The sequence below is a fragment of the Crinia signifera genome, chromosome 8, assembly GCF_055691185.1.
Source record: "Crinia signifera chromosome 8, ASM5569118v1, whole genome shotgun sequence".
Classification (NCBI taxonomy): Eukaryota; Metazoa; Chordata; class Amphibia; order Anura; family Myobatrachidae; genus Crinia; species Crinia signifera.
Window position 1 is genome coordinate 128,716,850 of NC_139224.1, and position 11,651 is coordinate 128,728,500.

Genomic DNA, 11,651 nt, shown 5'->3' on the forward strand with positions numbered 1-11,651 from the left:
GGCGAGCGCAGCGAGCCCGCGAGGGGCGGCGGTACGCGTCCTTCGACCTTTTCATGCCCTACTATCCACGTCGGCGTGGTGTGAGAATAGAATAGTGTGGCGAGCGCAGCGAGCCACCGAGCCCGAAGCGTGGCGAGCGCAGCGAGCCCCGCGAGGGGACGCGGATACCTTCACAGGTAAGCGCGTCCCCTCGCGGGCTTCACAGGTGTCCGTGGCCACGCGGACACCTGTGAAGCCCGCGAGGGGACGCGTATAACTGTGAAGGTATCCGCGTCCCCTCGCGGGGCTCGCTGCGCTCGCCACGCTTCGGGCTCGGTGGCTCGCTGCGCTCGCCACACTATTCTATTCTCAACTCCACGCCGACGTGGATAGTAGGGCATGAAAAGGTCGTAGGACGCGTACCGCCGCCCCTCGCGGGCTCGCTGCGCTCGCCACGCTTCGGGTTGGCGTGGATCGTGGGGTGGCGTACAAAAATTGGGGGGACATTTAAGGGTTAATTGAGGCTATTTGGGCTCTGTAGCCCATTTAACATTGATTCCTATGGGAAAATCGCGGGCATTGAGGCATTTAACGCTAAAATCGCGGTCAATCAGGCTTTTTAACATTGTTCTCTATGGGAAAATCGCGGTAATCGCGGGTACCCGATTTTGATGTACCCGCGATTTACCCGCGATTTACCCGCGATGCCGCGATTACCGCGATTTTACCCGCGATGCCCGCGATTTCAATCGTGGGCGCCGTTCTAGGTAAAGAGTACCTAATGTTGCAGTCCTTGTATATCCCACCAAGCTTTTATCTCCTTTGTAAGTGTTTTTTCTATAGCCCAGAACAAATCGTCCAGGTCTTGTGATGGTACGGTCTCATTAGTCTGCTTGTTCTCATTAAAGATGCTTTTACACAAAATATCTCTTTTTGTGGTACGCTCGTTATTTCTAAACATGTTTATAGAGTGTTCTAACACCAGGCTGCCCTACAAAAAAACCAGTAGTGTCCAGGAAAAAGAGGGGGATGCAAGGCGCCACTTGTGTCCTGAACTACTCAATAATAATATATAAAATGAACACAGGTATACCTTTAAGAAAAAAGGGTGTCAGCTGACCTCTAAAAAAATGACACCTTGGTAAGGGGTGTATTGTAAAAGATATGGCGGGTTGGATAAAGGTCTAAGCGACTACAAAATACCTGGATAAGAAACGTCATTTTTTCAAAAAATATAAGATTTTATTTTATACATATAAAAAAATGCACAATAGCATTAAATGTAAGAACAAACAGTACAAGAGATATGGTATAGAAAAAACAGCGATGTAAAAAAATTCGTAGCTAGTTTAAAAAGGCCTACAAGTATTAGCGCTAAAAAAAGGGGGGGGGAGATATTAGCTAAGAAATTCATAAAAATTGATTGAAAAAGATTATAAAAGAGGACTTATCTATTTGTGGAGGAGTCAGCAGGCTGTACCCAACGCGTTTCGTCGATTAGGACTTCATCAAGGGGTGAGAGGGATGTGTGCCTGGTGCTCTATTTATACTATGGGAGTCTAATGCTCATAATTATGATGTCACATCCTGTGGGTGTGGCTACCGTTTCTAAAAAACGAAGGGCATAGCTAAATCCTTTATACACTTATATTAGTGTTAGGATCAAGTTAATATAATGCTATTGCTGTAGTGCAGTGGTTAAAAAACAAAAACAGAGATAACAGAAAGTGCTTTTTTCGTTTATGGGGATGCGCATCCCCATTTCCGGCGGGCGGACGTCACTTCCGCCCCGCTTCCTGTGTCTTTTGTTAGTGTACAAGTCTGTGTCTTCCGCCTCTCTCGGGCGGACGTGCGGCTGCGCCCCACTTCCGGTTACTGCGGAGCTCCGTCTCATTGGGTGCCGCAGTTGTCAGTCATTGCGGAGTGTTGATACGTGGAGTCACTCGCGGTGTTTGTCTCCAGTCGGCGGCCATTTTGTTGGGGATTTTTCTATCTTTCGTATAGGGAATCGGCCATCTTTTTGGATACTGATTAGTTTAAAGTTCATATTTTCGTGTGTGCCATTCTCTCAGTGGGAATTCCACTTGGGACATAGGAATAGAGAATACAGTGTGTTAGTATTCTGTTTTAGCATAGGACATTGCAACGAAGGCTAAGATCTATTATTAATCTGTATGTATACATATTCAGTCTATTATATATGGGAGCGTTCCTTAGCTCATACTGGATATATAAATATATAAATACATAAATAAATAAATATATAATATATTATATTCAGGGGAACAATTGTCAATAAGTATACATACATATATATACACAATAATAAATATATAATATGAACAGGGGGTAATACATCGATAAAAAATAGATAAAAAATATTTTTAAGGTATTTTTAAAGCTGACAGCAGATTTTTTCTAGAAGGAATCAATAAAGTGTTATATTTGGTGAGTCTTTAGTGTAAAGGCTAATGACTAGAAGAAGTGATCCATGATAATTTTTTGTTTTTTAAAAGATTATTCATGTGAACCAATGTGGTGTTTTTAGCAGTGAAGTGCAAGGTGCTTAACTACTAAATATACTATAAATAATTAGAGTGGTTTTACGTGATTTTTAATTCATTTATTCATATAAGTTACAGTGATTATCTCTATAAAAAGAAGGAGAATAATAAAGAAAAATAGGGAAAAGAAGAAGGATGAAAAGAAGAGGATATTTATACAGTAGTGAGTCGAGTGATTGTTGATCGGTTGCGGGAGTGATGAGCATTGGTACTTCTTATTTTGTCCTTATCGCGAGGTATTCTTTGTATTTTCTGTGCATTACAGTACCCGTTCTTCTCGGGTAGTCTCCCGTCCCGATACTGGACGGGCCCAGAGACACTGCTTGGCTGCCAAGATCGGACGGGGTTGGGCATTGCCAGTGTGGTATGACTGTAATGTTTGTTTCCATGTTCCGAGACCTCTCAGACTGAGATACCTTACTGCTCATATGGTGGAACCAAAGTAAAGATTTATAAGAAGAGAATAGGAAATGTGATCAAGTGTGTGAAAAGACAGTGGAGTTCGTTTAGGGAGTTTTACAGAACCTTCACAGGAAAGGTGCGATTTCATATCCTTCGTTTAGGCCGTTCGGGTGCAGCGGGAGGAAGAGATCCCAAAAAAAGAGCGACATAACAAAACCAGAAGACATCGCAACTATGGCAAAGAATAAAGGCATCTTCAATCTTTCAAAGCATGTACTTACAGCACCAGAAGTGACCCTACTGGGAAAAGGATTATCATTTGCACCCACAAGTAACTTGAACAGATTCGAAACATACATTGATTTAAATAAATTTGTACGGAAATTGACGCTAAAGAGGCACTTCCTTAGAAAAGATGACGCCATTACGTCAAACTTTGAAAATCGATCAAAATCAGGTCTAAAACCGACATCAAAGTACTATCCACTTGAGTCAAAAGGATCAAACATCAGCATCTTTTATGATCTCGTCAAGAAAGATCTATGTGACAGAGAACAGGCACCGGTCAAAACAAAAAATCTGACAAATTCAGAAAAAGAGGCAATGAAAAAATTACAAAAGGACAAAGACCTAGTGCTAAAACCAGCTGACAAAGGGGGGGGCCTGGTCATTATGGATCGGGAGGCAGAAGATGTCAAAGAGGCAGAAAGGCTCCTGAATGATACAAAATCATACACTGTGCTCCACAACGATCCGAAAGAGACATACATTGAGGAACTCCGTATCCTTCTATTACAGGGCCTCAGGAACAATATCCTAACAAAGGACGAATATCAATTTTTACTAAGATTAGACCCCATTACCCCGATCTTTTACTTTTTACCAAAAGTCCATAAGTGCCTAATAAACCCACCCGGAAGACCGATCGTGGCGGGAATAGACTCATTGACTTCGAATCTGTCACAATATGTGGACATCTTCCTTAACAAATATGTAAAGGACCTACCCTCGTATTTAAAAGATACAACATCTGTACTCAACACAATGGAAAGCTTTGAATGGAAAGACTCGTACCAATGGGTAACCATAGATGTGCAATCGTTGTACACCTGCATTGAGCATAAAAAAGGAGTGGAAGCCTGCAGAAGATATTTAGAAGAAGACGTCTCAATCTCACCCGAACATAGAAATTTTATCTGCGATGTTATGTTTTTTATTCTCCATCATAATTATTTTAAATTTCAAGACCGATTTTATCTCCAGCAATGCGGAACAGCAATGGGGACTATCTTCGCGCCAAGTTTCGCGAATCTTTTTATGGGCCACTGGGAAAACCAGTATATTTATAACAACCAGATGTTTAAAAAAGAAATAATCTTATACAAGCGTTACATAGACGACATTTTAATTATATGGGACGGGACAAACTCAAACTTCCTAGAATTTTTTGAAAACTTGGATAATAATGATATGAATCTTAAATTTACATCAAATATACAGAAAGAATCCATCGAATTCCTCGATTTAGTCTTGACACATGAAAACAACAAAGTAGTGACTAAAAATTATGTAAAGAGTGTGGACAAGAACAGCTATTTACATCATAAAAGCAATCACCTAAAACGATGGAAAGACAATATACCGTTCTCCCAATTCCACAGGATTAAGCGGAATTGTAGCAAACCTGAAGATATGGAGGAACAATTGACTCTGTATGGACAAAGATTCACAGAAAAAGAATACCCAAGGGGCTTAATGGAAAAAGCAGCAGAAAAAACACGGAACACAGATCGAACATCATTACTCGCATATAAACAGAAAAAAGAAGAAAAAAAGGAATCAGTAGCATTTATTACCACCTATAATAGACACGAAGACACCATCAAAAAATCCCTAACTAATCATTGGGAGATTCTTCTCATGGACCCAGTACTAAAAGGGATCCTCCCCCCGAAACCAGACATTGTGTACAGAAAATCCAAGAATCTGAAGGACATCCTAGCACCTAGCATGCTAAAAACACTTCAACCACCAACTAAACTACCAAAATGTAAAGGATCATACAAGTGTGGCAAATGTATTATATGTAAATATCTCCACCCAAATAGGAAAAGCTTTACTGACACAGGGAACAACAACGAATTTAAAATCAAGGACTTTACCAACTGCAACTCCACCTCAGTTATCTACTTGATAGAATGTACTTGCGGGAAAAAATACGTAGGCAAGACAAAGCGCCCCTTGAAGATCAGAATCCAAGAGCATATAAGAAGCATAAAAAACAAAATGGACAATCATGCTATCCCCAGACATTTTACTACCACTCATGCATCGGATCCTGAAGAAATGACTTTTAAAGCAATCGAACATGTTCAGCTAGGGGAGAGAGGAGGTGACTTGGCAAAGAAATTGTCGCAAAGGGAGATGTACTGGATTTTCCAGCTACAGACACTGCACCCGAACGGCCTAAACGAAGGATATGAAATCGCACCTTTCCTGTGAAGGTTCTGTAAAACTCCCTAAACGAACTCCACTGTCTTTTCACACACTTGATCACATTTCCTATTCTCTTCTTATAAATCTTTACTTTGGTTCCACCATATGAGCAGTAAGGTATCTCAGTCTGAGAGGTCTCGGAACATGGAAACAAATATTACAGTCATACCACACTGGCAATGCCCAACCCCGTCCGATCTTGGCAGCCAAGCAGTGTCTCTGGGCCCGTCCAGTATCGGGACGGGAGACTACCCGAGAAGAACGGGTACTGTAATGCACAGAAAATACAAAGAATACCTCGCGATAAGGACAAAATAAGAAGTACCAATGCTCATCACTCCCGCAACCGATCAACAATCACTCGACTCACTACTGTATAAATATCCTCTTCTTTTCATCCTTCTTCTTTTCCCTATTTTTCTTTATTATTCTCCTTCTTTTTATAGAGATAATCACTGTAACTTATATGAATAAATGAATTAAAAATCACGTAAAACCACTCTAATTATTTATAGTATATTTAGTAGTTAAGCACCTTGCACTTCACTGCTAAAAACACCACATTGGTTCACATGAATAATCTTTTAAAAAACAAAAAATTATCATGGATCACTTCTTCTAGTCATTAGCCTTTACACTAAAGACTCACCAAATATAACACTTTATTGATTCCTTCTAGAAAAAATCTGCTGTCAGCTTTAAAAATACCTTAAAAATATTTTTTATCTATTTTTTATCGATGTATTACCCCCTGTTCATATTATATATTTATTATTGTGTATATATATGTATGTATACTTATTGACAATTGTTCCCCTGAATATAATATATTATATATTTATTTATTTATGTATTTATATATTTATATATCCAGTATGAGCTAAGGAACGCTCCCATATATAATAGACTGAATATGTATACATACAGATTAATAATAGATCTTAGCCTTCGTTGCAATGTCCTATGTTCTATGCTAAAACAGAATACTAACACACTGTATTCTCTATTCCTATGTCCCAAGTGGAATTCCCACTGAGAGAATGGCACACACGAAAATATGAACTTTAAACTAATCAGTATCCAAAAAGATGGCCGATTCCCTATACGAAAGATAGAAAAATCCCCAACAAATTGGCCGCCGACTGGAGACAAACACCGCGAGTGACTCCACGTATCAACACTCCGCAATGACTGACAACTGCGGCACCCAATGAGACGGAGCTCCGCAGTAACCGGAAGTGGGGCGCAGCCGCACGTCCGCCCGAGAGAGGCGGAAGACACAGACTTGTACACTAACAAAAGACACAGGAAGCGGGGCGGAAGTGACGTCCGCCCGCCGGAAATGGGGATGCGCATCCCCATAAACGAAAAAAGCACTTTCTGTTATCTCTGTTTTTGTTTTTTAACCACTGCACTACAGCAATAGCATTATATTAACTTGATCCTAACACTAATATAAGTGTATAAAGGATTTAGCTATGCCCTTCGTTTTTTAGAAACGGTAGCCACACCCACAGGATGTGACATCATAATTATGAGCATTAGACTCCCATAGTATAAATAGAGCACCAGGCACACATCCCTCTCACCCCTTGATGAAGTCCTAATCGACGAAACGCGTTGGGTACAGCCTGCTGACTCCTCCACAAATAGATAAGTCCTCTTTTATAATCTTTTTCAATCAATTTTTATGAATTTCTTAGCTAATATCTCCCCCCCCCCTTTTTTAGCGCTAATACTTGTAGGCCTTTTTAAACTAGCTACGAATTTTTTTACATCGCTGTTTTTTCTATACCATATCTCTTGTACTGTTTGTTCTTACATTTAATGCTATTGTGCATTTTTTTATATGTATAAAATAAAATCTTATATTTTTTGAAAGAATTACGTTTCTTATCCAGGTATTTTGTAGTCGCTTAGACCTTTATCCAACCCGCCATATCTTTTACAATACACCCCTTACCAAGGTGTCATTTTTTTTAGAGGTCAGCTGACACCCTTTTTTCTTAAAGGTATACCTGTGTTCATTTTATATATTATTATTGAGTAGTTCAGGACACAAGTGGCGCCTTGCATCCCCCTCTTTTTCCTGGACACTACTGTTTTTTTTGTAGGGCAGCCTGGTGTTAGAACACTCTATAAACATGTTTAGAAATAACGAGCGTACCACAAAAAGAGATATTTTGTGTAAAAGCATCTTTAATGAGAACAAGCAGACTAATGAGACCGTACCATCACAAGACCTGGACGATTTGTTCTGGGCTATAGAAAAAACACTTACAAAGGAGATAAAAGCTTGGTGGGATATACAAGGACTGCAACATTATATCTCAGTAAATAGGATTCCAAGAGGTCTAAGGATCCAAAAACAACCCACCTTTGGAAACCAAGACTCCCCATTTATGGAAAAATGGGACGCCACCCTTCACGCCTGCTCCCTGAGTCTGATGAAACTACTAATTGAAGAAAAACAGAAAACTCTGTTAGAATTGGAAGTTGACATAAAAACACAGGAAGGGGTGTTGGAAACTTACAAAGACACAGAGGACTATAGAATCAACGAAAAAGTTCTTAACAAAAAATTAGAAAGAATTGAGGAGGATGTCATCAAAGGCAAAGAAAAGAAATTCGTGAGGGATAAAACAGACTATGACCAAGGCAAAGTCAAAAACTGGAACAGATTTAACAACATCGAACACCTACCATCACAGGATAACAGAAAGAAATGGAAACAAGTCACACATAAAAAATCATCAGTGAGACATAGGAGCTATGACTCACCAAACAACGTACCTATAAGGACCAGTAATAGATTTACGGCCCTACACAGACTAAGGTCAAATGGAGAACAGGAACCATCATCCTCGTCTTCCTCTTCTTTTTTATCCCCAAGCACAGGAACAAGAAAGAAGGAGGATTGGAGGGTCTTCCTGAAAGAAAATGTAAAACAAGCATCCCCACTGAAAAGAAGACACACAGACGAAGAGGAAAACGAGGCAGCGGGAGGAAGAGATCCCAAAAAAAGAGCGACATAACAAAACCAGAAGACATCGCAACTATGGCAAAGAATAAAGGCATCTTCAATCTTTCAAAGCATGTACTTACAGCACCAGAAGTGACCCTACTGGGAAAAGGATTATCATTTGCACCCACAAGTAACTTGAACAGATTCGAAACATACATTGATTTAAATAAATTTGTACGGAAATTGACGCTAAAGAGGCACTTCCTTAGAAAAGATGACGCCATTACGTCAAACTTTGAAAATCGATCAAAATCAGGTCTAAAACCGACATCAAAGTACTATCCACTTGAGTCAAAAGGATCAAACATCAGCATCTTTTATGATCTCGTCAAGAAAGATCTATGTGACAGAGAACAGGCACCGGTCAAAACAAAAAATCTGACAAATTCAGAAAAAGAGGCAATGAAAAAATTACAAAAGGACAAAGACCTAGTGCTAAAACCAGCTGACAAAGGGGGGGGCCTGGTCATTATGGATCGGGAAGCCTATGTCAAAGAGGCAGAAAGGCTCCTGAATGATACAAAATTATACACTGTGCTCCACAACGATCCGAAAGAGACATACATTGAGGAACTCCGTATCCTTCTATTACAGGGCCTCAGGAACAATATCCTAACAAAGGACGAATATCAATTTTTACTAAGATTAGACCCCATTACCCCGATCTTTTACTTTTTACCAAAAGTCCATAAGTGCCTAATAAACCCACCCGGAAGACCGATCGTGGCGGGAATAGACTCATTGACTTCGAATCTGTCACAATATGTGGACATCTTCCTTAACAAATATGTAAAGGACCTACCCTCGTATTTAAAAGATACAACATCTGTACTCAACACAATGGAAAGCTTTGAATGGAAAGACTCGTACCAATGGGTAACCATAGATGTGCAATCGTTGTACACCTGCATTGAGCATAAAAAAGGAGTGGAAGCCTGCAGAAGATATTTAGAAGAAGACGTCTCAATCTCACCCGAACATAGAAATTTTATCTGCGATGTTATGTTTTTTATTCTCCATCATAATTATTTTAAATTTCAAGACCGATTTTATCTCCAGCAATGCGGAACAGCAATGGGGACTATCTTCGCGCCAAGTTTCGCGAATCTTTTTATGGGCCACTGGGAAAACCAGTATATTTATAACAACCAGATGTTTAAAAAAGAAATAATCTTATACAAGCGTTACATAGACGACATTTTAATTATATGGGACGGGACAAACTCAAACTTCCTAGAATTTTTTGAAAACTTGGATAATAATGATATGAATCTTAAATTTACATCAAATATACAGAAAGAATCCATTGAATTCCTCGATTTAGTCTTGACACATGAAAACAACAAAGTAGTGACTAAAAATTATGTAAAGAGTGTGGACAAGAACAGCTATTTACATCATAAAAGCAATCACCTAAAACGATGGAAAGACAATATACCGTTCTCCCAATTCCACAGGATTAAGCGGAATTGTAGCAAACCTGAAGATATGGAGGAACAATTGACTCTGTATGGACAAAGATTCACAGAAAAAGAATACCCAAGGGGCTTAATGGAAAAAGCAGCAGAAAAAACACGGAACACAGATCGAACATCATTACTCGCATATAAACAGAAAAAAGAAGAAAAAAAGGAATCAGTAGCATTTATTACCACCTATAATAGACACGAAGACACCATCAAAAAATCCCTAACTAATCATTGGGAGATTCTTCTCATGGACCCAGTACTAAAAGGGATCCTCCCCCCGAAACCAGACATTGTGTACAGAAAATCCAAGAATCTGAAGGACATCCTAGCACCTAGCATGCTAAAAACACTTCAACCACCAACTAAACTACCAAAATGTAAAGGATCATACAAGTGTGGCAAATGTATTATATGTAAATATCTCCACCCAAATAGGAAAAGCTTTACTGACACAGGGAACAACAACGAATTTAAAATCAAGGACTTTACCAACTGCAACTCCACCTCAGTTATCTACTTGATAGAATGTACTTGCGGGAAAAAATACGTAGGCAAGACAAAGCGCCCCTTGAAGATCAGAATCCAAGAGCATGTAAGAAGCATAAAAAACAAAATGGACAATCATGCTATCCCCAGACATTTTACTACCACTCATGCATCGGATCCTGAAGAAATGACTTTTAAAGCAATCGAACATGTTCAGTTAGGGGAGAGAGGAGGTGACTTGGCAAAGAAATTGTCGCAAAGGGAGATGTACTGGATTTTCCAGCTACAGACACTGCACCCGAACGGCCTAAACGAAGGATATGAAATCGCACCTTTCCTGTGAAGGTTCTGTAAAACTCCCTAAACGAACTCCACTGTCTTTTCACACACTTGATCACATTTCCTATTCTCTTCTTATAAATCTTTACTTTGGTTCCACCATATGAGCAGTAAGGTATCTCAGTCTGAGAGGTCTCGGAACATGGAAACAAACATTACAGTCATACCACACTGGCAATGCCCAACCCCGTCCGATCTTGGCAGCCAAGCAGCGTCTCTGGGCCCGTCCATTATCGGGACGGGAGACTACCCGAGAAGAACGGGTACTGTAATGCACAGAAAATACAAAGAATACCTCGCGATAAGGACAAAATAAGAAGTACCAATGCTCATCACTCCCGCAACCGATCAACAATCACTCGACTCACTACTGTATAAATATCCTCTTCTTTTCATCCTTCTTCTTTTCCCTATTTTTCTTTATTATTCTCCTTCTTTTTATAGAGATAATCACTGTAACTTATATGAATAAATGAATTAAAAATCACGTAAAACCACTCTAATTATTTATAGTATATTTAGTAGTTAAGCACCTTGCACTTCACTGCTAAAAACACCACATTGGTTCACATGAATAATCTTTTAAAAAACAAAAAATTATCATGGATCACTTCTTCTAGTCATTAGCCTTTACACTAAAGACTCACCAAATATAACACTTTATTGATTCCTTCTAGAAAAAATCTGCTGTCAGCTTTAAAAATACCTTAAAAATATTTTTTATCTATTTTTTATCGATGTATTACCCCCTGTTCATATTATATATTTATTATTGTGTATATATATGTATGTATACTTATTGACAATTGTTCCCCTGAATATAATATATTTATTTATTTATGTATTTATATATTTATATATCCAGTATGAGCTAAGGAACGCTCCCATATA

General features: G+C 39.2%; 2 pseudogenes; one reads left to right on the forward strand and one right to left on the reverse strand.

Annotated features, from left to right (window-relative positions):
* Positions 1 to 2,799: 2,799 nt before the first annotated feature.
* On the reverse strand, positions 2,800 to 2,921 carry LOC146029769 (5S ribosomal RNA; annotated as a pseudogene).
* Positions 2,922 to 5,596: 2,675 nt separating this feature from the next.
* Positions 5,597 to 5,718, forward strand: LOC146029807 (5S ribosomal RNA; annotated as a pseudogene).
* Positions 5,719 to 11,651: the final 5,933 nt, after the last annotated feature.